This window comes from Pararge aegeria, chromosome 13, assembly GCF_905163445.1.
Source record: "Pararge aegeria chromosome 13, ilParAegt1.1, whole genome shotgun sequence".
NCBI classification, from domain to species: Eukaryota; Metazoa; Arthropoda; class Insecta; order Lepidoptera; family Nymphalidae; genus Pararge; species Pararge aegeria.
In genome coordinates, this window is record NC_053192.1 from 12,697,171 (window position 1) to 12,722,170 (window position 25,000).

Below are 25,000 nucleotides of genomic sequence, written 5' to 3' on the forward strand. Positions count from 1 at the left end.
AATAGATTCAATTTTATTGTTTTATTTCTCATTATTACCTTAGAAGATTGGTTCAATTTTAATAGTTGGTTAAATAGGTTGGGATTTTAAAAAATGATACCTTTCTACGACTTATTCTCTTTTTCTCGAACCATGCTCTCGCTATATGAATAGCCGTGTCGAACTTTTGATTGTGACCGTGATTTTTACATTTACATAATATCATAATATTCTATTTTTTTCTAACTTGTATTCTTCATCAACATGATATGAACTCATTACCGCACAATGAAAAGGTTGCAACACGCGCTGACCGTGTGCGGATTGGTGGACTTCACACACCTTTGAGAATATTATGGAGAATTCAGGCACACTGGATTCCTCGCGATGTTTTCCTTCACTGTTTAAGACGCACTCATTAAAGTAACAGGTACGTGCTAGAATTCGAACTTAACCCCCGAAAGTGAAGCCGAAATCCAACCATTTGGCTATCACCGTTTTACCTTGTATTACTACGTACAAACTCTTTTGTTTCGTGTTATGTATAGTTTAAAAGTAGAAACAAATCAAAATACATAGTTAAAAATAAAATAAACAGAGATTTGTATGCAGATAAGTAGTTTCCTATTTTTAAAACATACTTTATTCTAAAACGTAACTAACTTTGACGGCTGATTGGCGCAGTTTGCAGCGACCCTGCTTTCTGAGTCCAAGGCCGTGGGTTCGATTCCCACAACTGTAAAATGTTTGTGTGATGAGCATGAATGTTTTTCAGTGTCTGGGTGTTTATATGTATATTATAAGTATTTATGTATTATATTCATAAAAATATTCAACAGCTATCTTAGTACCCATAACACAAGCTACGCTTACTTTGGGGCTAGATGGCGATGTGTGTATTGTCGTAGTACATTTTTTTTTTTATTTAACCAAAAATTGCTTGTCAACTTTACCCATAACAGTCTTATATCTGCAATTATATCTGCATCGTATCGGACATCTCTTATAACTCGATTTCGCTCATTCTTGTGCCTGACATGAATTTAGCTATCAAATAGAAAAAAGCTTTCTTTCAATAACCCTATAGTTCCAGATATTAGCGTCTTCAAACAAAGAAAAACTCAGCTCAATAATTGTTATTGTAGTTAGATGGAAATCTGTTTGGCATATATTTAAAACTTTTTAAACTTCGCCTCTTAATGGGGACGACTAAGAACCTTGGCTTATTTGTAGGTTAAGAGGTGCTCTAGCTCTACTGATAAACGACGTCTTGAGATCTAAAACGTGTCATCTCATAGTTTTAACTTGTAAATTATCAGATGATACTGCTGTAGGCACGTGAAAGTGTAAGAGGTTGCTAGTAACGCTGAGTTGGTAACTGGATGGGTTGGATGGGTTATATTGTTGAATTCGTTTTTAAGAAAACAATGGTGTCGAAAAAGGTCGTCAATCATCTACCGTACTTTTTTAATAATATTTTTAAACGAAAACGAAAAAAGGGAATTGCCGTGCGTGTGTATGCAAAAAAATAAAACAAAAATGGCTGGACTGATTAGAATGTTTTCATTGTTTTATTTGCTTCAGTACAGTGATGGTTTTATCCAAAGAAAATGAGGGAAACCTACAAGAGAACAATTTATAAATCAAAAACATCTATTTGGGAATCACCAATTCAAAAGAAGGTGCTCTTAAGGTGGTATGAATTTTTAGGTATTAACAATTGTACGCGAACGAAGTTAGGCGAAAAAACGGGCAATTGGTACTATTACATATTTTATACAACTTACGAAAAAAATTTATGATGCGCTTTCTCAGGATTCAGGTCGCCTCTAATCTCAAAAAAAAATCTTAGAAGTCTGTCATATCTTTTCTCTTAGGTGACTTTATCTTATTAAAATATTAGGATTTTTTTGGAAATGGAATGGATTCAAAGTGTAATTATTCTGTTTCTGCTTCTTCATGCTAACGAAAACACATTGTGCTTTTATCCCAAAATTTGAAAAGCCAACTAAAATTATAAAGACAGAAATGGAATTGTTGCTTTTCCTTCTGGTGTATTAATATATTTAAGTAGGGATATTGTGACGTCACGTGTCCACTAATCCGCAATGTGCCAGCGTGGTGGACAACGGCCTTAACCCCCTCTTTTTGGGAGGAGAACCGTGCCCTGTAGTGGGCAGGTAATGGGTTTTAAGATGATGATGATAATGACGATGACTGGTACACGTTGACGATTTTATAAGTTCAAAATTCAAATTCAAAATTTCTTTATTCATGTAGGCCTATTACAAGCATTTATGAAGCGTTCATACATATTTGTTTACATAATTGTAAGGGGATGGTGATAACTTCGTTCGCCAACTTAAATGTAAAGCTACGAGGGTTCCAATCGCGCCCTGGTCTAAGAAGAGCCCACAACAAACTTAGCCGGGTAAAAATAAATAATATTGAAGTTCCTGGCGTGGTTTATAGCCTAGCTTTATCGAACTAGCTGTATTAATATAAAGCCACATTTAGGCTGACGTCAGCACAATCGAATTACTCGCGGTCGTGGCTTCATTCAATTAGTAGGTACACAAGCCTAGTTTCGCACCACAGCTTATGATTGAATTCATGCCGAGTAACTATGCTGCCAGTTGGCCTTACATAGTACATAGTACATAGTACATAACTGTTATAATATACGTTACTCCTGATCTTAAGAGAATATTAATAAAATTCCATTATTTTTGTTCATGATTTTTATTTATGCTAACTGGGCACAAGGTCCTTCAGCAGTGTCTTGTAGATGAACATGACACGAAGGAGATTGATCGGCGAAAATAATAAATAGTTAATTTTGATTACCTATATTGAATATTATGTAGAAAGAAATATCTTTAACTAGATTATTAGTTCTTGAACAAACATTCTTAAGCAACACAGAAAAAAATGTATAAATATTCTATGTTATGGAAAATTTAAATATACTCGTATTACACTTTTATTTTAATACTTTCTATATACTTACATAAAAACTACAATAAGGAATGAACACAAACTTTAACAAACATATAAAAATTATAGAACGGGGGACTTTAGAACGAAGAACGTCATAAATAGGATACATGAGATTGGGACAGTTAAAAATAATCTGAGATAAAGTGCTCTCATCCTAGCCACACTCTCAAATTATCCGGATTTTGGACAGATGAACATGAGATTTTGGAATTAATTCATTTTCTTAATCACTTATCTTTAGTATACATAAACATTTCTCTGTTTAAGAGTAATATAAGTCTCCACGCATGTACAGGCATTAAATTACAGTTTTATTTATGTAATATTAGGTACACTTTTTATATAACGTTCTATCCGTAACCTTTTTACTTTCAGTAACAAATTTTTCCATTCGATTCGTTAAACACAAATGTTGTTGTATACGCTTTAGGGAAAAGCAAATTTCGTGTAACAATAAATATCCTGGATAAAATAAAAACACTGTAACACCTACTGGTTCATAAATAGAAATGAAAATAATATTATTAACTTACAGAGATACAAAAATTAAAACATTCTAGAAAATTTTAACTTCTTTAAATTTGTTTCACTTTCTAAAAAACTAAAACGAAGTAATGTCGCCAAAGACGAGTTAAGCGTCCACTACAGTAAATTAAATTTTTGCACTTCGCTCTTTCTTTTGTAAATTGTACAGTGGTGCAAATTGAATTTTCTGCTAGACGGAAAGCACGGAGTGACATGGCGATTCTAAAGACATTGGAAAAAATTCAATCGTTTACTAATTAATTAATTAATCTGCAATAATGGCACAGTTTTTTTCAAAGGCGTGTAAAGACGATAAATGCTCACCTAGCCAGCGTGGGGGACTACGGCCTACACTAGGGTCCCAGAATGTTCCTATTCTGGGAAGAGACCCGAACCCTGTGTGCGGTGAATGGGTACGTAATGAATTGTACAAGTACAGTAACGGCGATCTCGATATTGCGACCATCCCTGTACAGTTTGAACCTTCCAGTTTGTGCAGGAATGACAGCAAGATACTGACAGTGTGCTTTTAGTACATTAGATGCCGTGATTGATGGAGTCTGCTTTGAATGGGATGCGACTTAGCTTCATACGAGCGTCTCACTTGCCAACCATAAAAGGGGTGCTGTTCGGTTATCGATATACGAGCAATTCTCATTAATATCGTGCCCAAAAAATTAGTTCCAATCTGCTAAAATCGCTGAAATCAAGTAATCCAAAACGGTCGATCTTCATAAATATTTCCTCAACAACATTTCGGTTTCGCCAGGTCTAAACAAAAATAAATCTGCATCATAATCGCTTCATTTGCTTTAGATTTACGATGCAACAGACAGACGCAGCCACACACGTCAAGCTTATAAGCCCTTCTTTTGCATCTAAGGTTAAAAACTGAACCATATTATTTTTTTTTTAATAAATAATAAATAAATATACTACGACAATACACACATCGCCATCTAGCCCCAAAGTAAGCATAGCTTGTGTTATGGGAACTAAGATGACTGATGAATAGTTTTATGAATAATATACATAAATACTTATAATATACAGATAAACACCCAGACACTGAAAAACATTCATGTTCATCACACAAACATGTTCCAGTTGTGGGAATCGAACCCACGGCCATGGACTCGGAAAGCAGGGTCGCTGCCCACTGCGCCAGTCGGCCGACAAAATTATTTTAATAGTATAAAACACTCCTAAGGAGCCTAAAGAATTAAAACGCTATTTGATCCATATTGTGGTTAAAGTGTTTCTATAGCTTTTAAAACGCCTCAAAACCACTATAAGCAGTTATATTACATTCTTAGACTACTAGTGCTAATTTCATTGTTGTCAACCATGTTTTTGCAAAGTATAGTTATATTATGCAAAATCAAGGTTTGAATTTCAAATGCAAAGCGGTATTGTGAATCAGGTTAATGTTGAAGTCACATTTCCTCCAGTCATGACACCATCATAAATTTTGCTAACGTACCTAATACATTAACGTTTTAGACATTCACTCAAACGTAAAGTTGTGTAAAATCTTTCTCAGTTTGATTTTTTCTATTATGAATTTAAAATTGAGATAAAGTGTTTGTACTTTGCATAGATTTACGGTCGAATGGAGAAGCAATTTATCAAACTGATTCATGAATTGAATAAAACTCAACAGTTTGTTCTGCTCACTTTTTTTCCCTTTGCGCAAATGTAGACAATCATCAAGATTGTCTACATTTGTACATTTTATATCGTGTGCAATAAAGTTTTCATGATTCCTTATTGAACCTGATTTTTTTAAACGGTTTTATTTAGCTCACCCCGTTTGTTTTATTTATTATTCTTGGGTCAAATTTAGTAATTCAAATTTCACCCTCTTCCTGTCAACCGATTAATCTGAAATTTTGTATACACTTTGGATTTTGGTGACAATACAATTATGTTTATTCATTATCATTATAAATTCAAGATGGCCGCCGCTACAAAATGGCGGATAATTTATGTTTTATTAATCCGATCAATATGGGTATCAAATGAAAGGGCTCAACAAGCAGAATACAATATACTATAAAAAATTGAAATACAAGATGGCGGCCGCTACAAAATGGCGGATAACGTAGGTTTTATCGATCCCATCAATATGGGTATCAAATGAAAGTGCTCAACCAGTATAATACAATGTACTATATAAAATTAAAATCCAAGATGGCGGCCTCTACAAAATGGCGGATAACTTAGGTTTTATCAACATGGGTAACAAATGAAAGGTCTCAACAAGTAGAATACAATTTACTATGCAAAATTGCAATCTAAGATGGCAGCCGCTACCAAATGGCTGATAACAATTTTTTATCAATCCCACCAATATGGGTATCAAATAAAAGGGCTTGACAAGAAGAATACAGTGCACTATACAACCTCAATATTTAAGATGGGCGCAGCCACCAAATGGCGTATAATAATAAGATTTAAATTTACAAATTGAATCTGTAATTTAGGTATCTGATTAATCCAGCCTGAATCCACCACCCAAGTCAAGATTTTGTATCGTGTTGAGGACTGTGTGGCGTTAGGGTGGCTAAAAATGATACGTCGTTAGCGGTACACCACCCAAGTTAAGGTGAAAGGTTAAAACGCGCCGAGAACTTTATGGCATTAGGGTGGATAAAAATGATATGTCGTTAGCGTTTTCCCCTCAAGACTCAGGCGCATCTTGTTGTACATAGCCTTGCCCTTTTATTGGATCTCTGGGGGGGTCGACCGTTTAAATGTCCATTACTCGTGGGAACAAAATGGTAAAAAAAATATAAAAAATACAAACACAAATAAAACAGAAACTGCAACACAACGTAAACGAAGGCTTCAAAAAGCAAAAGAAAAGTATAAAGCAAAACGAGCTAAAGAAAGTGAACGTGATAGAAATAGTCGATTAGAGAAACGAAGGGAACAATTAGCGTCAAAAACACCTGAGCAATATGAGGCCAGGTTAAAAAAGCAACGTCAGCGATATACACAGATGATAGCGTCAGAAACGCCTGAAGAGTATGAAGCCAGGTTAACAAAACAACGGGAGCGATACACACAGATGATAGCGTCAGAAACGCCTGAAGAGTATGAAGCCAGGTTAACAAAACAACGGGAGCGATACACACAGATGATAGCGTCAGAAACGCCTGAAGAATAACATAAAATGCAGGGCAGCACTGTGGATCACGCAGTCGGATACTTAGGTGCGAAACTGTTTGAAGAAGGTCAAGCCTACGTGGCTCTTAGTAGAGTAAGATCTTTGCAGGGACTACGTATAGAGGAGTTGGACTGCAATAAACTAACGGGCAAGAAACCTTGCAATAATGAAGCACTAAATGAATTAAACAGAATGCGAAATAAAAACTAAAAACTAGAAAATAAAAATAGGTAAAAAAACTTTTTAAGTTAAACGGTTTTATGTTAAACATACATTGCAATGTTTAAGATAAATGTACTAAAAACCAAAAAATAATAAAATAGATACAGTCGTGGGAATTATAAACATATGCATAGACTAGACTAAAATAAAACCGTGGGGCACGTCAATTGTCTACAATCGTTGATTAAAATGTTTGTTTTGTAATATTGCCAAAATAACAAACACATGAATTCATTTAAAGATATATTTATAATAAATATTAGCTATTTATTATTATTTATTCTAATTCTAATTTGTTATAAAATAAATTAGCGAGACCAGACCAGCATAGACTATAAGTCTCCATCGAGGCATGCAGCTTGTTTAGTATACTTATTAATAATTAGATAATAATTGTGTTTTATGGTTAAAATAAGCTGACATGCAGTTTTTGCGGAAGGCTTGAAAAGTAAGAATAAAAAAACACTGATTCATAATTATGAATATTCTTTCGGTGTCTCTGCCCAATAAGCATTTTAAACCCGTTCTGTACATAGGTGATTGTGGATTACGACAATTACAATGGTAGTTATTATATTTACGAATGTAATACCTACTATTTGGTTTATATATATATATCCATAAACCATTGTTTTTTGGTGATAGTGTACAATGTATAGTTTTTTTTTTTCGCAACTCTCTGCGTCTATTTTACATTTGCACATCCCCTTAAAGCTACAGTTTTTAAGACACTATTAATCAATAGATATGTTTTAATAGTGTTATAAAAACTGTGATTGGTTAACTGGAGATGAGGTTTAGATAGCCACCACAACGCGTTGCTGGCACTTGCTATATATATATAATATATATATATATATATATAAGGTACTCAAAGGAGTATATTTGAAGATATATATATATATTACCTCTTTTTGTTTATTGGGGGCATATATTATATCTTCAAATATACTCCTTTGAGTACCTTAGGGAAGATCGGGTTATGTGGGATTTTTGCTCACTAAAACCCCCTCGGTGGCCAACCTCGCCACATATTTGGGAGGCTCTTGGATTTCCTAATATTGCCTATTTAATTTATGTGTGTATTGTCTTAGTATATTTATTTATATTTTATTTATCTCCTGGATTTCTATTCTTAGAATTATAAAACATATATGAAACGAAATTTCCATACATTTAACCATATCTTAAGTTATTGTTTCACTCTTCAAATTGTCGATGTGTAATGTTATTGATATCTGTTCAAGCTCGGGAGTCGCTTTCAAATATATCGTACAGTAAACCAAACTAAACAAACGGATACGGTTTCAAACGAGAAAATGGATAACAGACATCACACAAAAAATATATTGTTTGTGTGTGTTCTAACATAATTTTATACGTCACGGTTCATCTTCGTCGAGGTCGTAACTTCTGACGCCCTTTGATTTTCTTTGAACAATTTTACTACTAACTTGCCTGTTATATTGGTGCGTGGGCAAACTTTTGTGTGTGTTAGTGTTTATAAATGTGTGTTATAACTTTAATTAAAATTAGGAATATGGAATACATATCTTTTTTCAAGAATTATTTAGGTTGTTTTTACAATAAATAAAATTTAAATGGGACCACCTGGAAAGTATGCCCTTTAAAATAAAAAATAAATTAATTGGTTCAGGCATCTTCGAGAAATCTTGTAACATACATTAAAAAAAATCCAATGAATTGAGAATCTCCTCCTTTTTGAAGTCGGTGAAAAACATGGTTTACCTAACATGAGTTCTAGCACAGCTTAAAAATTTCACTAATTTCAAAGCAATTGTATAATAAATGTTATAAAAAATTCTGATAGAAAAAAAAAAGTCACAGCTTGGTTTATAGCGTATTATTATAAACGTCACTCTTGCAATGACAAATAAAAGTTTTATTGTTTCATCCGGGTGGTCCTCATCATAAAAATGCGAGGAGAATTTAATCAAATCATAGGAGGCTATAACTTTTACAACCACCGCAGATGGTGCAAGCAATAATCTGTGCAAACAACCTTTAAATGAGACTGGAAGCAATCTATACTTATACCAAAACTGTACATGGACGATTCCCGTACATTTCATATATTTCTAAAAGGTTTATCGGGCGAAGATATAATATCTATTTAGACGATTACGATTAGTGACAAAGTTGATTGTAAATCTAAAACCAATCCGATGTCCGACCTTTTATTGTTTAATTTTATCCATACGAGCGTGCAAAGCTTATACTAATCGTATAGTGAGTAAATGAAGCGGCGATAGCCAGTAGGTAGGAGCTCGACTTCACTAACGGGGAGCCGAGTTGAGATCCCAGCACGCACCTCTAAGCTTCATCGGTAAAGCATAACATCGTATGGAAACCTGCATGCCTTTCTCCATGATTTTCTAAAAGGTTTGTGGAGTCCACAAATCCGCACTGGGCCAGCGTGGTGGGCCTTAACCCCTTCTTATTGTGGGAGGAGAATGGATAATGATGATGATGATAATGAGTAAATTGAGTTGGATTTGCTTGCTTGAGAAGCTTTTAAGTTTATTGCGATTATAGCTATTTGGCGAATTAGATTGAGTGTGAGAATTATATTATATACACCTAGTAACAGAAAATATAAGCAATTCAAAGTAGGTATAGTATTTGCCTCACATACCTAAATGTGCTTAATACTGAAACTCGCTTAAATTAAGTCGAAGTTCGTGTAAATAGACAAAGTTACATTGAAGCTTCATTAAACGTGTCTAAATACTGATACGTACAAATTACAAGTCAATACCAAACTTCAAAGTTTGGAACATCATCGCCAGGTTGTCTGTCGGTCTGTGTTTCATAAGATTACGAACTAGTTTTTTATTATTTTTTTTTATTTTATCTAGTGTGTTTCTTTTGTTATTGTGTTTTTGTGTGTGCAATTAAGAATTTAATAATAATAATAAAATTTTCTGCAATATCTTTAAAAAATTGCTATTCGTCTTAGTTTTTTGCGCATTTCTACTAGCCATGGATAAAGTGCCACATAGTATCAATATTAAAAATATATTATCATAAATCAATAGTTGGAGTCAATACATACAAATTTTATATGAAAAGGTCTCGTACAGAATCAGGTTTCCGAATTATAAGCTACTAGCTGTTCATCGCGGTTTCACCCGTAACACGTAATGTTTTTCTGTTTTAGTAGTACAGCTTTCTGCGACAAAGCTCGTCCAGAGAAGTACTACCGCTTATTTCTGCCGCTAAGCAGCATATTTTGTGTTCTGGTCTAAAGGGCGTGGTTGCTGTTATAATAACAGGTACATGAGGCTTAACATCATGGTCCGCTCGACCCAGTAATTGTTGGGAGCTCTGCACTCGAAATTGTAGACGAGTACATATACCTAGGACACACGATCCAGTCAGGTAGGTCCAATTTCGAGAAAGAGGTGAAACGCCGAATCCAACTCGGATGGGCAGCGTTTGGGAAACTTCGTGACATCTTCTCGTCCAAAATCCCTCAGTGCCTGAAGACTAAAGTCTTCGAACAGTGCGTGTTGCCAGTGATAACTTACGGAACTGAGACATGGTCGCTAGCTTTGGGCCTCATAAGAAGGCTCAGAGTCACTCAGCGGGCGATGGAGAGAGCTATGCTAGGAGTTTCTCTACATGATCAAATCAGAAATCCCCCCCCGATCCCCGCTTAAGAAGGCTCAGAGTGCGATGGAAAAGAGCTATGCAAATCAGAAATGAGGAGATCCGTAGAAGAACTAGAGTTACCGACATAGCTCAGCGAGTCGCGAAGCTGAATAGGCACTTGGCAAAGCACATAGCTCGGAGAACTGATGGACGTTGGGGTCTTAAGGTGCTGGAATGGCGACTCCGCACCGGTAAGCGCAGCGTAGGTCGGCCCCCAACGAGGTGGACAGACGACATCAGGCGAGTCGCTGGAGGCAAGCGGCCCAGGACCGTGTATTGTGGAACTCCCTACAAAAGACCTATGTCCAGCAGTGGACGTCGATTTGTTGACATGATGACGATGATGAGGCTTAAAATTTTCGCCTCAGGTCAGGACGATCATAGGGCGGCGATTTGTATGACATGTTTCTTACATGCTTTGCGACGTGTTGGTTTGTTTTTAGGCGATGGTTTTACACCGGGTGGGCCATCTTTGTGGTCCGTCAATTATAACATTGAAGATTTTGCCACTTTGGATTAAATTAAAGATCAGTTTTTAAAAATAAATTTTACTCGTCCCACCCGTAGAACTTTGGTAGCTTATAAATTAGATGTTTTAGAAGATTGATGTCTAATATAGAATCTATAGAAATACAATAAGTATTTTATGCGTGGAAATAAATAAAATGGCGGACGGTAGTTCAGTAAGGCTTTATCCTAAAATATTCAAACCCCAATTTTTTTTAATTCGGCTGAATAATTTATCAAGTTTTGCTATTAAACTGTATGGAAAAAGGAAAAGCGAGAAGTATTTAATTTTTTACATTTTTGTACCGTATTAATTTAAAAGCAAACTAGATGAAAATAACCATTTGCTAAAAGGGCCTTCGAGTCACAACTCGTAAAAACAATATAAAACCTTGACTCTTAAATCTAGCACAAACTTGTAGCAAAGCATTGTGTAAGATTGAGCGCGGACCTTCGAAAAACCTCTCTAACCAAATTATATGGGATGTACCCGTAGTTCACTGCTGACATTTTGTGAAATTGCTGTTTATCTGATATAACACAAATGACGAGAATACATACAGTTTTTATAATAATATTTATACAATACAAGATATTTTATATTTGAAACATATTCTACTGTAGGACAGGCGCAATATGTATTTTCTAAAGAATTACAGATATGCGCCCTCACTATGCATTTATCAATAGGAGGTTGAGTGGTTGTGGACGAGGAAAAGGTAAGGAACTTAATTTTAATAACGTTAAGGCTAAGTAAGTTTGTAAGTTAAGGCGGAAACCATTTTAAGTGCATTCTCGGCATTTTTAAAAGTATTCTCCCGCGTATCTCCTGTAACAAGCAGAACGGACACCGTTCTGCTTGTTACAAGAGATAACGAGATCTATAGAAATACGTATAGTATTTCTATAGATCTGCGTTGCAATTGTATGCGTAAAATGTGATTCGGCGACATTAGGTAAAATTCTATATGACCTGAATATGGTTTAGCTTTGTATAACGATCGTGTACCACATTATTAATAAAGTCATAGTCAAATATTTCTTTTTTCAAATAGGCACATAGATGGCACTTTTGATGCGTACATTACATGTAAAATATGACATAGAAGTGAGTTGATGGCGATAATTAAATTCGTCAACTTAAAACCTGAGCTACGAGGGTTCTAAACGTGCCCTGGTCTAAGAAGAAGCCCACAACAAACTAAGCCGGTTGTTATTTTTGACATCACCATCTCACATTGTCATTTAAAAGTACTAAATATATATAATAATAACTAGTTGCCCTGCGGTTTTACCCGCGTCAACTACGGATCGCAGCATAGTGCTACATGGTCTACAATTTCTTCAATATAGCCTACCACACGCAGATTTTTTCATTCACGGATTTCGGATTAACAAATCCAGGCATACAAACAAACTGTCAAGTTTTAGTGTAGACAGTAAAGATAGCGCTGCCACCTTTATAATCGACTTAGCGGGTATAAAACACTTATCGGAGCTTCAATCACCACGGCAGTAGAGGTATAAAATTTTAGTTAAGCCCATCCGGGGTGTGCATTTTTTTATGATATTCTTAGCGACCGCACGGCGTATTTCACGCAGCATGTTTGCACTTAATACGTCTTAAGTGACGGGTTTGCTTTCCGATCGCTTAGGGGTCTAGTTCTGTATCTCCATCAATATTGACCAGATCTTCACAAAATATGATCATAATTAATCGAATAATAACACCTTTCCAGTGAAAGAAAAGTTTTAAAATCAGTTAAGTAATGGCGGAGTTGTGGAGTAAAATCGACAGAAAATTTTATACTATATTCCGAACTAACCCTATTGTTTTTTGGGACGAAAAGAATATATTATTTTAATCCGAAATATCAGCTATAATTGCACTCAAATACGTTCATAAGTTTTTGCGTGATGCGCTCACAAACAAGCAGATAAACAGACAATAATTTCAAAAATTGCATTTTTGCGTTCTACGTGTATAACTTATTTCTAAAGTCTCCCATTTATTTTATTGCAAAAACCTTTCATGTACAGACACAGCTAGTCTACGAAGTCTACGATAGACGAGTTAGCCCTTGTCTGCCATTTCACCTGGTGGTAAGTGATGATGCAGTCTAAGATAGCGGCATGCTAGCCTGTTAGGGAGTAAACCAGTTATATTTAACCCATTTTTTTTTTTTTTATTTATACACTTTATTTGTACACCACAAATAGTAAAAAAAACAATGGACACAACAAAAATAAACTTAAAAAGTAGGATACAAAGGGCGACCTTATCGCTTAGTAGCGGTCTCTTCCAGGCAACCTTACGATTAGGAAAACCAAGGGAAACCGATTGGTGGGGTGTATTATTATTATATACATACTTACGAATAATTACACACTAATACTTATCAAGATTACACACATAAAATACTAATAATAATAATAAAAACGCTAATCGGTTTCTACGAGGTATCGTACCTACTGGAACGCTTTATCGCTTAGCGGGACGACTTTGTCGGTAGGGTGGTAACTAGCCACGGTCAAAGGCTCCCACCAGACTGGATCAGGGAAGATTCGGAAATAATAAATTCTCAAATTACTACTGTCGGGAATCGAACAGGGAATTCCTACTTAAATTCACAGCGCTCAGGGAGGTATTATTTACGGCTTTGGTAGTGGCTAGTTACCATGCTACCGACAAAAACCTGCGGATAAGCGATTTAGTGTTCCGGTGTGATGTCGCGTGGAAACTCGCGTACTACCATACTCCCTAACAGGTTAGCCCGCTACCAGCTTAGACTACATCATCACTTACCACCAGGTGAGATTGCAGTCAAGGGCTAACTTGTATTAAAAAAAGAGAGGTGGGTAGGTGGTGCATATTATGCTATACACATAAACTTTGTCCACTTATCTTAAAGCTAGCTAGCTATTATAATAGGTAAGATACAAATTTAAATTGAAAATCAGCGTTGTAGTATTCCATGGCATTTACTGCCATGGTGCTGCGACACAGAGCTGAGTAGGTGACCCGTTGACCACATCGAAGCAATATACGTCTAAATTATTATATTTTTTTTTCTTTTTCTCCGTCCTCTTGTAGTATGTTGTAATTTATTTATTTATTGTGGTTAATAAATATTATTATTATTATTATAAATTGAACTTAAGAGAAATCATCATTCAAAAACCTATAATTAATGTAAAAATACTAGTAAATAAACTGGAACTAATAAAAAGTTTAAAATATGGTGGTGGCTTAGTGAACCAAAAAGAACAGTAACACGGCTCTTAATTTTGTAGCAGCTTAATTTTGTTAAACTATAATATATTTATATGCGCATAATTCACTGTACGTTTTCTAAACTTTTAATTACTAACGAAACCCGGCACTTCGTTAACAAACGTTGTGTTCGCTGAAACTCGTTATTATGTGTGTAGAAGGGGTTTATAATAATGTTCTATCTTAAATGAACGAACCTAATTTAAAATTTATCTCGTACTGATGACTAGAACGAAATAAGAAATATATACAATTAATGAGATAAAATTGCTTTTTTTTTTAGTAATAATTATTGAACCAAGATGGCTTACATGATGGTAAGATGCAAACTACCTCGTATACACATAGCAACACTTGCATGGCAAGCAGTGGCGTGCAAAGAGGGTATGCACAAGATGTGCAGATGTTATAAAATGAAGGAAATCTCCAGTTCGATTTATAAAGGCCTACCCTTTAGTATTTATATAGAAACTATATTTATACTACAGAAAAGAGCTGTGCGATCGATATATAAACTTGGATCACGCTAATCCCTTCGTACCAAATTTAAAGAAATAGGTATACTTACAGTAGCCTCGCAATATATTTATAATAATATTATCTTTATTAAACAAAACATAAGTAATTTTAAATAAAAAGTCGATATAAACAGTCGACTAACTAGAAACGGACATAAATTAGTGATATCGGCATATCGTCTGAGAAAAGTACAGAAAATCCTTTGTGGGGATAAAGGTAAATGCTTTTATAACATGATACCGAAGGTAATATTAGATCTACCTTTACCTAAGTTTAAACAATATATTAAAACACATTTAATAAATCGTGGTTACTACACGATTGATGAATTCCTAAACGACAAGGCTGCTTGGAAGCAGGCCACTCCGTTCTCATCTCTCACAAAACAGAAAAATTCTAAAGATTGTGAAACTTTAAAATGATGTTGGAAAAGAGCAATCTGTTGAGTTTCTTGCCGGCTGTTCTCAGTGGAATCTGCCTTCCAAACTGGTGGTAGAGTCACTACTAACAGACTTGACGTTTCATAAGTGCTTATTAATTAGGTCTACTTGAAATAAAGAATTTTGAATATAACTCGTACTGGAGATTTTCTTCATTTTGTATCATCTGTATAACCTGTGCATTACCTCCATGCACGCCACTGATGACAAGCAAGCAACACGTTCTGAAACGTGTCGCGCTGTGTCAATCAACCTGAGGCGTAGGTTTTCAGTCTAATCTACCTGTAATTACACCTGCAACCACGCCATTCAGACCGAAACTCAGCATTAAAATAGCGGCAGAAATAATCATGGCGATAGTACTTTCCCAGACGAGCTCTGTCACAAAAACCTCTACAACTACTACATTTTTGACTACTTGCTATGTATGGTCTACTTTTATATGGATGCGAAACTTGGATTTTAAAGAATTAAAGTTGTTGACGTTTGCAAGCGTTTGAGATGTGGTCATTACGAAACATTTTTAAAATATCATGGAGACAATGCATCTCAAACGCTCAAGTATTACGAATGGCCAAATGCCACCGGAAACTAATGACGACCGGCATACAAAGGAAGGTTGCGTTTTTCGGTCACCTTCACAGAGGATCCCTGTTCGAGTTTCCAAGGTTGATCCTTGAAGGGAAAATTACCGGGAAAAGAGCACCTGGAGCTGGGAGACCGAGGAAGAAGTGGTTCGACGATATAAGAGAGTGGACCGGACATACCTATTCGGAATTGATGATGGCACATCATCGTTCGATATTCCACCGGCTGACCTCCGAACTTCAATATAAAGATGGCAACTAATGATGATGTCATTAGTCATAATCGGTGATGAAGCGGTGAAAGCCTAGTGGTTAGTACTTCGGGGGCCCGAGCTTTAATCCCAGCACTCACCACTAACTTACCTTAGTAAATATTAATAACTAAATATACTACGACATTACACACACCGCCATCTGGTCCCAAAGTAAGCGTAGCTTGTGTTATGGGTACTAAGATAACTGATGAATATTTTTATGAATAGTATACATAAATGCTTGTAATATACATATAAACACCCAGACTCTGAAAAACATTCATGTTCATCACACAAACATTTTCCAGTTGTGGGAATCGAACCCACGGTCGGACTCAGGAAGCAGGGTCGCTGCCCACTGCGCCAATCGGCCGTCAAAATACTTATTTAAACAGTAAAGGAAAACATCGTGATGAAGTTGCATGCCTGAGAATTCTCTAAAATGTTCTCAAAGGCGAACGTTGTAGACTAAAAGCCCTTATCATGTGTGGAAGGCCTTTGCCCAGCAGTGGGCCAATAATGGGTTGATATGAATAAAGTCATCATTACATTAATTTAATTAGTCAAGTATTCATTTTTTTTTTTTAATCAATTAATTTAAATGGTGTAAAAAGGCTTGGTCTGTTCTAGTTAAATAACAACAAACAAATTAAATACGCAAACCTTAGAGCTAGAGGTAAAATAACTGTGAACGGACTGTACGATAACTTCTATAAAGACTGGGAGAAATGGGAGAAACTATATGAAAATGCTGACAACATTTCACTTATCAAAACGTTACGACTTGTTAAGGAGACAAACAACAACGTATTGTGTTTAGACGGCCAACCTGGTGCAGTGGTGAGTTCTGCGGTGTTAAGGAAGTCTCGAGTTCATTCCCGGCTGTTTGTTTTATACATTTGGGAATTAATAATTTCTGAATTTTTGAATAGATTGGTCTGGATGGCTTCTGCCGTGGTTTGTTACCACCCTACCGACAAAGACGTGCCACTAAGCGTTCTGGTACGATGAGCCATAGAAACCGATAAGGGGTATGGATTTAATATAAGTTCCATACCTCTATCAGGTTCGCCCATTACAATTAAAGACTGCATTATCAATTACCAGCAGGTGAGATTGCAGTCCAGAGCAAACTGAGAGAATCTTGCAGACATTAGAGAGAATCTTGCTCGGTTCCACTTTATATGGAAGGAATATGTTTTGACATAACTGACAAGGTTATTGTGTACATGGAACAAATAATGCTAAACTATTAAGTTGAGCATTGCAAACAAGTATGGGCTAAAGGGCATTTCACAGGATAATGGGGACACAGAAACAACTATATTTTATAATATATTTATTTAAGTTACACACCTGTAAAAATTACACGTGTAGTGTATTTTTATGTCGAACTAGCTGTGCACGGTTATTCTTTCCTTTTACACATTGTGATATTAATTCATGTTTCCCTTGGAACTTAAGATCAAAAAGTAGATGCACACACTCTTTATAATTTTTTAAAGATACAATTTAATATCTTTACGATTTTTTCAGTATTTCCTCAGCTGTATTGCCTAAAGTAACATTTTTAAAATTGTTCTCAAGTGTTAATGATACCTACTTATTTATTTGTACAATATACTATTATGAAAGGAATTAAATTTTGCAACTTTTAGGTTCGAAACTCTGGGCCTTCCTACGGGTGGTAGAGTCACTAAAACAGACTGACTTGACATTTCAAATTAATTATTAACTAGGCCTTTTTGAATAAATTAATTTTGTATATCAGACGCAATCAATAGTATTCATTCGTCCCATATTTGTCCATATTTGTATTTAAATTAAGATTGACACAATAATGTCATAAATTGAATAGTAGTTATAAATTGAATTTAATAAATTAAAAAAAATATTGGTGTACTGTGATTTAAGATTTTATTTATCTAATATCGAAAATCGTTGAGAAACTACTACCAATTTCTTGCAATTGTTCGATGGATTACAGTTAACTTTATCAGAGCAAGTATTGGTATTTCTAAGTATCAAAAATGTGCAAAAAAAAAAACAGTTTACCGATCCTACTCTGTACCCGAACCCATTATGAAAATACTCTAGCGCGATTAAATAAACATTCCGTTCCGCGGTGTTGACCGCGAGCGGTTTTCCCTGAAGGCTGCTAATGTATGATTGGAAGTTACAAAGTGTACGATTCCCGCGTAAGATAAGGCACTATCGACAGGATTATATATTGAATATTGTGTGACAATATTAAGTATTGCGAGTGGATTTTTAGTTTCCACTATGTCATCGCTCTCTGATGAAGCAGTGCTCTGTAACGTTGTGAACATTTGATTTTTGGCTTGATCAGTCATCTATATAGGATCTAGACAGTGCGTAAAGTTGTAAATGTATGATTTTAGGAACACCAGTGTATTGTAGTGCAGATAATTTATTTATTCATTAGCACATCACACATAATTTACATTATATAATTTACTTACTTTAAATATTTTTTCCGTACACCCAGCCGTTGACAAAGTTTTGCTTGGTTAATCTAGTAGGTAAATATATTTATATTAAGCTTAATGCTACAAAATAATCACTTATTTCACATCATTAAGAATGAGGGTAGGCCGACAGCCATAATTTTCAATACTTTAAATAGCTCAGTATAGGCAGGAATTGCATTGTTAGCTGAACGGTGATAGTTGTGCGCTTTCGTTTTTTATATGCCCTCACCTACTTATGAAGCCCTGACGAATTTATAAAACTTATTAAAATTAAGCTTAATTTATTATAATTAAGAATACTTAACAATTATTCATTGTAAAGTCAACATCTCATGAGGATGCTCCGGTTTCGGAGCGAAACGTGCGTAGAGGGTATATTGCCGAAGATCTGTTTGGTGTGGAGTATAAGGATTGAAGAAATTATACATTACACCACACAGATTCTCTTGCTTTCGCGGATTATAGCAAATTAAGTTTAATTTTGATAATATATCATGGATTGTATGATCGTTATATTCGTATTTTTACGTTTGTCGGAGGACCGATGGACGTTGGAGTCGAAAGGTTCTCGAGTGGAGACCGCGTGTCGGTAAACGGAGTGTCGGACGCCCCCCTACTAGATGGAGCGACGACCTCCGAAAAGTGGCATCGACTGGATGAGGAAAGCCGAAAATAGGAAAAGTTGGCGCTGCTTGAAAGAGGCCTATGTCCAGCAGTGGACGCACAATGGCTAATGATGATGATCATGGATTTCCGCAAAGTAACGCCTGTTTCTATCCAAATTTATAAAACGTTATAATAGATAATGTGCATTATCATTTTATATCTTACAAAAGGCGGAGTTAACTCCAAAGCATTTTCTACAAGCCGACCTTCGGATGTGCGCGAAATAAAGTGCGGGTGTGGCCAAACTGAAACTAAATTCATATTTACTAACTAAAACTTAAATTGTACTTTAGATTATCTATATACATATATAAAAATGTTATGTTGGTTTGTGTACGCTTCAAAAACTCAAAAAGTTCTGCACCGATCGGGCTGAAATTTTAGCATGATATATAAAATACGCAACAAGGATTTTTTTATCTATTTTTCTCAACCCTTCAATCACAATGTGCCACAGCGACGCGGCAGGGTACAGCTAGTACTTTATGAAAATCAATGTGTACTTCAACACTCACATGTTAAAAAGAAAGGGTATATACTTTTAAACGCCTTAGTTTTACATAATATTACAAATTCCATACCAGAGCAAATTAAGTAAATTTTCTTACAATAAAAGGGTACCTAATGTTTTACAGGTGTATGTATATATTGACTCTATTTTATTTTATTTATTTGCTACAGAAAACCATTTTACACTAACGTATTATAACAATATCTCTGAAATCTAAACAAAAAAGCGTGGGTTAATATGTAATCCACAACATTATCCACATAATATTGTAAGGAGTGATACGATACAAGTAACACTTACTATGACAGATAATCTGAAGTTTAGGTACCTTACTTACCTAATAACAATTTAAATTAGCTCTCATAGCAAGTTAATGCAAAAATCAATCAAATAGAAAACTAATTAATTGATATAAAAAAAAAAATCTTAAAAAAAATTATCCACTCAAACTAAGAAGTTGTCCACATTGATTAATATAATTGTGTTGAAAATCAACATTAGGGACGGTAATGTAATTTGTAGCGAAACTGTGACAAAGGCAAAGCCTCAAAGGGACGACACTGTACCGTCAGAAATGTAATTAGGAAGAAAAACAGCAGGTGTGCCGTTCTTTAACTCTCTTAGCGGAATAAAAAGAGACGAAATGAAAACAACGCTGACTGTTGGAACTTTCCTTTGTGCGTACTAACAAATAAAATACAAGGCTGCGTTTCCACCAGAGCATTTCTAGAATATAAAACATGCAATCTCCTAAAGGTTAGTGCAGAACGGATGCTCAAGCAAAATACTAGCACCTTTGAAAATAAGACCGTATTACGATATTTCAGAGGTTGCCTGTAAGAGATTGCTTGCAGCAATAAGGCCGCCTTTGCATGCCTACAATTCTTGTTCTTTTGCTTATTCTATATTTTCTGTATATTTTGATGTTTGTGTGCAATAAAGTATTTCTTCTTCTTCTTCTTCTTAAGGAAAAAATACTATGAAATTTGAGACATTCGACTTGCGCCATTTCTCAACTCGCAATTCTATCATTACGTCCAGAGAAGTCCAAATCCCTAGCGTGAATTTTTCCTGTCCAAAAAGACCTTTTACACTTTCATAGCATCGCCAAGAGTACAGCCAAGCTTAGAAGCGAGAGATATCGGTCGTCATGGTAACGAAGCTTTTTTTTTTTACAGTTTTTCTTAATAATATTAATAACGGCCCAACGACCAAGTGGGTCGCGATTGGTCGTGATTTTAAGTGATCTACGCAGCCTATGAACATATGTATCATCGGGGGAGCCACCAATGCATTGCCAACTTTAAGGGAACATGTTTATCTACTCCTTGAATAATCTTAAATTGTAGTTTCAAGGAAACATATGAAACACTATCTGAGACACTGTGTTCCACAATTTGCAAGTGCGCGGTATTAATAATTTGGTATTGTGATTGAAGCGAAGATAGCCTAGTGGGCGTGCTGGGGTCAAGTTGAAATCCCAGCACGCACCTCTAAATTTCCGAAGTTCCTAATATTTTATTTACTTTAAACGCATGTACGTTTAAAGTAAATAAAATATTACTTGCTTCAACGGTGAGAAAACATCGTGAGAACACCGGTATGCCTAATTATAATGTTCTCAAAGGCGTGTGAAACCCACCAATCCGCACTGGGTTAGCTTGGTGGACTAAGTCCATCTTATTGTGGGCGGAGATCCTTGCCCTGTAATGGGCCTGTAATGGGTCTATATAATGATTTTGAGTAATAGAATACCAAGCTTTCAGACATTGAGGACAGAATTTGTTTGTACGGCGACAGGTACGATCAGAAAACAGGTAAGGTGGAATTCATGCAAGCACCTCGTCTAAATACTCTCTATAACGCACAAAGGTAGCTTCACGTGTCTTCGGTGTCCAATTCAGTTCTGGATTGTCAACTAGTTGAACGTGCCGCTTTTGTATCCAATCAAATGGAAGGAGTCGGTAAAGAGGTGCCCCGGCTCAAAGATGTGAGCAATACTACCTGTAAGGTATAATTGTGCTTTATAGAAATGGATTACATGCTTTGGCGCAAAATTACGTTTAGTTCTGTTAAGCACTCCTAGCGTTTTGGAAGCTAATTTAGCTTTTCTTTCATAAGGGGTATCTGGTTACCGGTCAGACATCTGGCTGTTATAAAAGATTAGTGTTCATTAGGTTAATGTTATAAACGTTAGAAATTAAATCTTAACGTGCTTCATTTCTTTTGAGATTTGAAAATTGCAAAAACTCACACTCACTGAAATTCATAAACTTATCATTCAAGACACAGCGCTGTCACCATTACCTGTTTCACTTAAATAAGAAGAATTTTTCCATTACACCGGTGGACAGGCAACCTAAATTTGAGAAAATAGAGAGAATTTTTCCTTGAGTTCAAATTTAAAACCTTTACTAGTAAAGTAATAACGTAAAAGTCTTCTACGTAGTCAAATGCAACTTTTCGCTCGCATTGTAAAATATTAAATCATTGCTTTTGATTCAATTATGTTATATAAATATAATATATTACCTAATTAAATTATAGGAGCCGTAATGAAACAGGCAGATATCGAAGAAATATTATACAACGTGTAACCGTATTATGAAATATACGAAGTAAGGGTGCATAAATAAATTTCATAAGGAATCACCCTGTAAAAAAGTTAAATAAAAAAAAAGCATCCCATACAAACTCATTCAAAACATTATTTTACTTATATATGCGTAAAGCATATAGAGTAAAGCGGCGAATGCTTTTATGTTTGACACACATTATAAATGTCTTGATTACATTTGTACCTTAAAGAATGTATAAAGCGTCCTCGCCGCAGGATCCATGGACTAACTCTCAACGCAAATAAACAACTAACCTTACCAATAATGCGAAAATGTGTTTGTTTTTTTTTGATTGTTTATCATTTCTTAACGCCCTGATCAATCAACCAATCAGCTCGATTTTTGGCATCGAGTTCATTGAAATTACGGAGAGTAAATTAGTAAAAGTAGTCTATACTTTTTATACAAGGAAAATAAACGGTTAGCTCGGAGTTTGTAAAACCGCAGACAAAATCTAGTTCTCTATAAATTAAAATATCTACACAACATATAATATATTTGGTACAGATGGTAATGTATATTATATATTATCCATTCACCACATTTTTATTGCAATACAATTTAATGTACAGTGGATATGGGAAAATACTTCCTGTGATTCATTATACGTATCGGCGTTCCATTAATCTAAGGGGAAGGTAAATATTTGACGAAAGATAAAACGCGTAATAAATCATCTTCAAGAGCCTCGAGCTCTCACCAATATAACAGCATCAGTACCCTAAATATAAGATTTGTGCGCTCCTAATAGAAGGTCGAGTTTGACAATAGATATTCTATCGCGTCAGAGTAAAATATAATTTACTAGCTGTTGCCCGCGACTTCGTCTGCGTTTGATTTTGTTTTTAGATGTGGCATTCAATTGGCATTCAAGTATTCAGTCAGTATCGCTAAGCCTTAAATGAGCGGTTTTCTGCTGGCCGCTGAGGAGATCTGTCCTCTATCTCCAACTACATTCATCAGATCTGCACAAAGTTTTGGCAAAATTAAACACATATTATAACCTATATTGTACAAAATCATTATTTATATTATTTAAATCCGTTATAATTTGTCGGAGTTTGGCGTAAAATCGTCAAACACTTTCATCCCCTCTCCCAAAGGAAACGAGCTTAATGTTGAGATATAAAGTATTCTATATTACTTCTAATACTTCCAAGAATATGTGTACAAAGTTTCATGAGGATCGGTTAAGTAGTTTTTGCGTGAAAGCGTTACAAATAAACTAACATTGTTATTTATAATAGTAGTAGGGATAGGGATAAAGCTTGTTTTAAAGCTCAAATTCGTGTTCAATTCTATGGCAATCGGTCTTGGCGTAACGGTTGTAAAATAAAAAAAGATTACAGAATTTGTGACTCTAAAATGAGTAACCTAAGGTCTATTTTGCTTGTGTATTTTGAGACTCAATCGCTAAACCGATCTTGAAGAAATGTGGCACAATGATAAATTCCTTCGCCCTTAGAAATGTTGTGTGAACGCGTATTTTTAAATATGAATAGGCTTATATTTCAATTTGCATAATATATTAATTTAACTTTTATTTGCTTATTTTTAAAGCATCTCCGTCCTCAAAGTGAAAGGCTGATCTCAAGAATAACGCTAGAAAACTTGTACAGAATCTCGGTGATTTTACATTAGCAGGTATTTTAGAGGCGGGCAGATTAAATTTATGTATCCCAAAGCAATAACTTTTAAAAAATATACATAAAATTTAGTATTTTATTTAAAATTGTTACCAGGCTACAGGGCACGGATCTCCTCCCACAGTGAGAACACAAAAAGAAATAAAATTCCTTTATTTCGTTTTAAATGATGAATGTTTTAAATGATATATGTTGTGGAAACCTCCTAGTTAGCATCAAAATACATGTCAGGACAGGCCTCATTCATAATGTGGGAACAGGGTTTAGGTATAGGTCCAGCTGGGCCAGTGCGGATTGGTAGACCTCACACACCTTTGATGATATTATGAAGAAATTTTGAATTTTAATTTTTGAACTCTAAGGCATGCAGGTTTCCTTACGATGATTTTCGTTCACCTTTGAAACAAGTGATATTTTAATAACTTAAAACGTGTGTGCCGTGTGAGTAAAGCAGGAGTCTTAACCACTAAGCTATCACCGCTTCCTTAGAAACCGTCGTATCATTCAATTCGCACTTATTCTACTTGCGTATTTCGTTTATATTATGTAAATCAAGCGCAAGAATAGCGACACTTATATAGGACTTAAATGCATTATACAGAACAGGTACAATTTATCTCACTAACGTGACCACTTTAAAGGAGGTGTAAGAAAATCTTCTTAAAACGGTATCGTTTATTTAACTTAGCACAGAACAGGCGCTTAAGTAGTGCTATAAACGTATAGCCTCGCTTTCAACGCTTAGACAGCTACGGAATGAAACTTTAGTGACAAAAGTTTACAACATGATATTATATTATTGTCCTTGATTAATCTAATTTGCTTTTGCTTCGCTTAGCGAGGACTTTTATTTTACAATCGTAATTAGTAATGATATATACAAAACCTTCAGCTCGAACGTTAATTTGAGTAT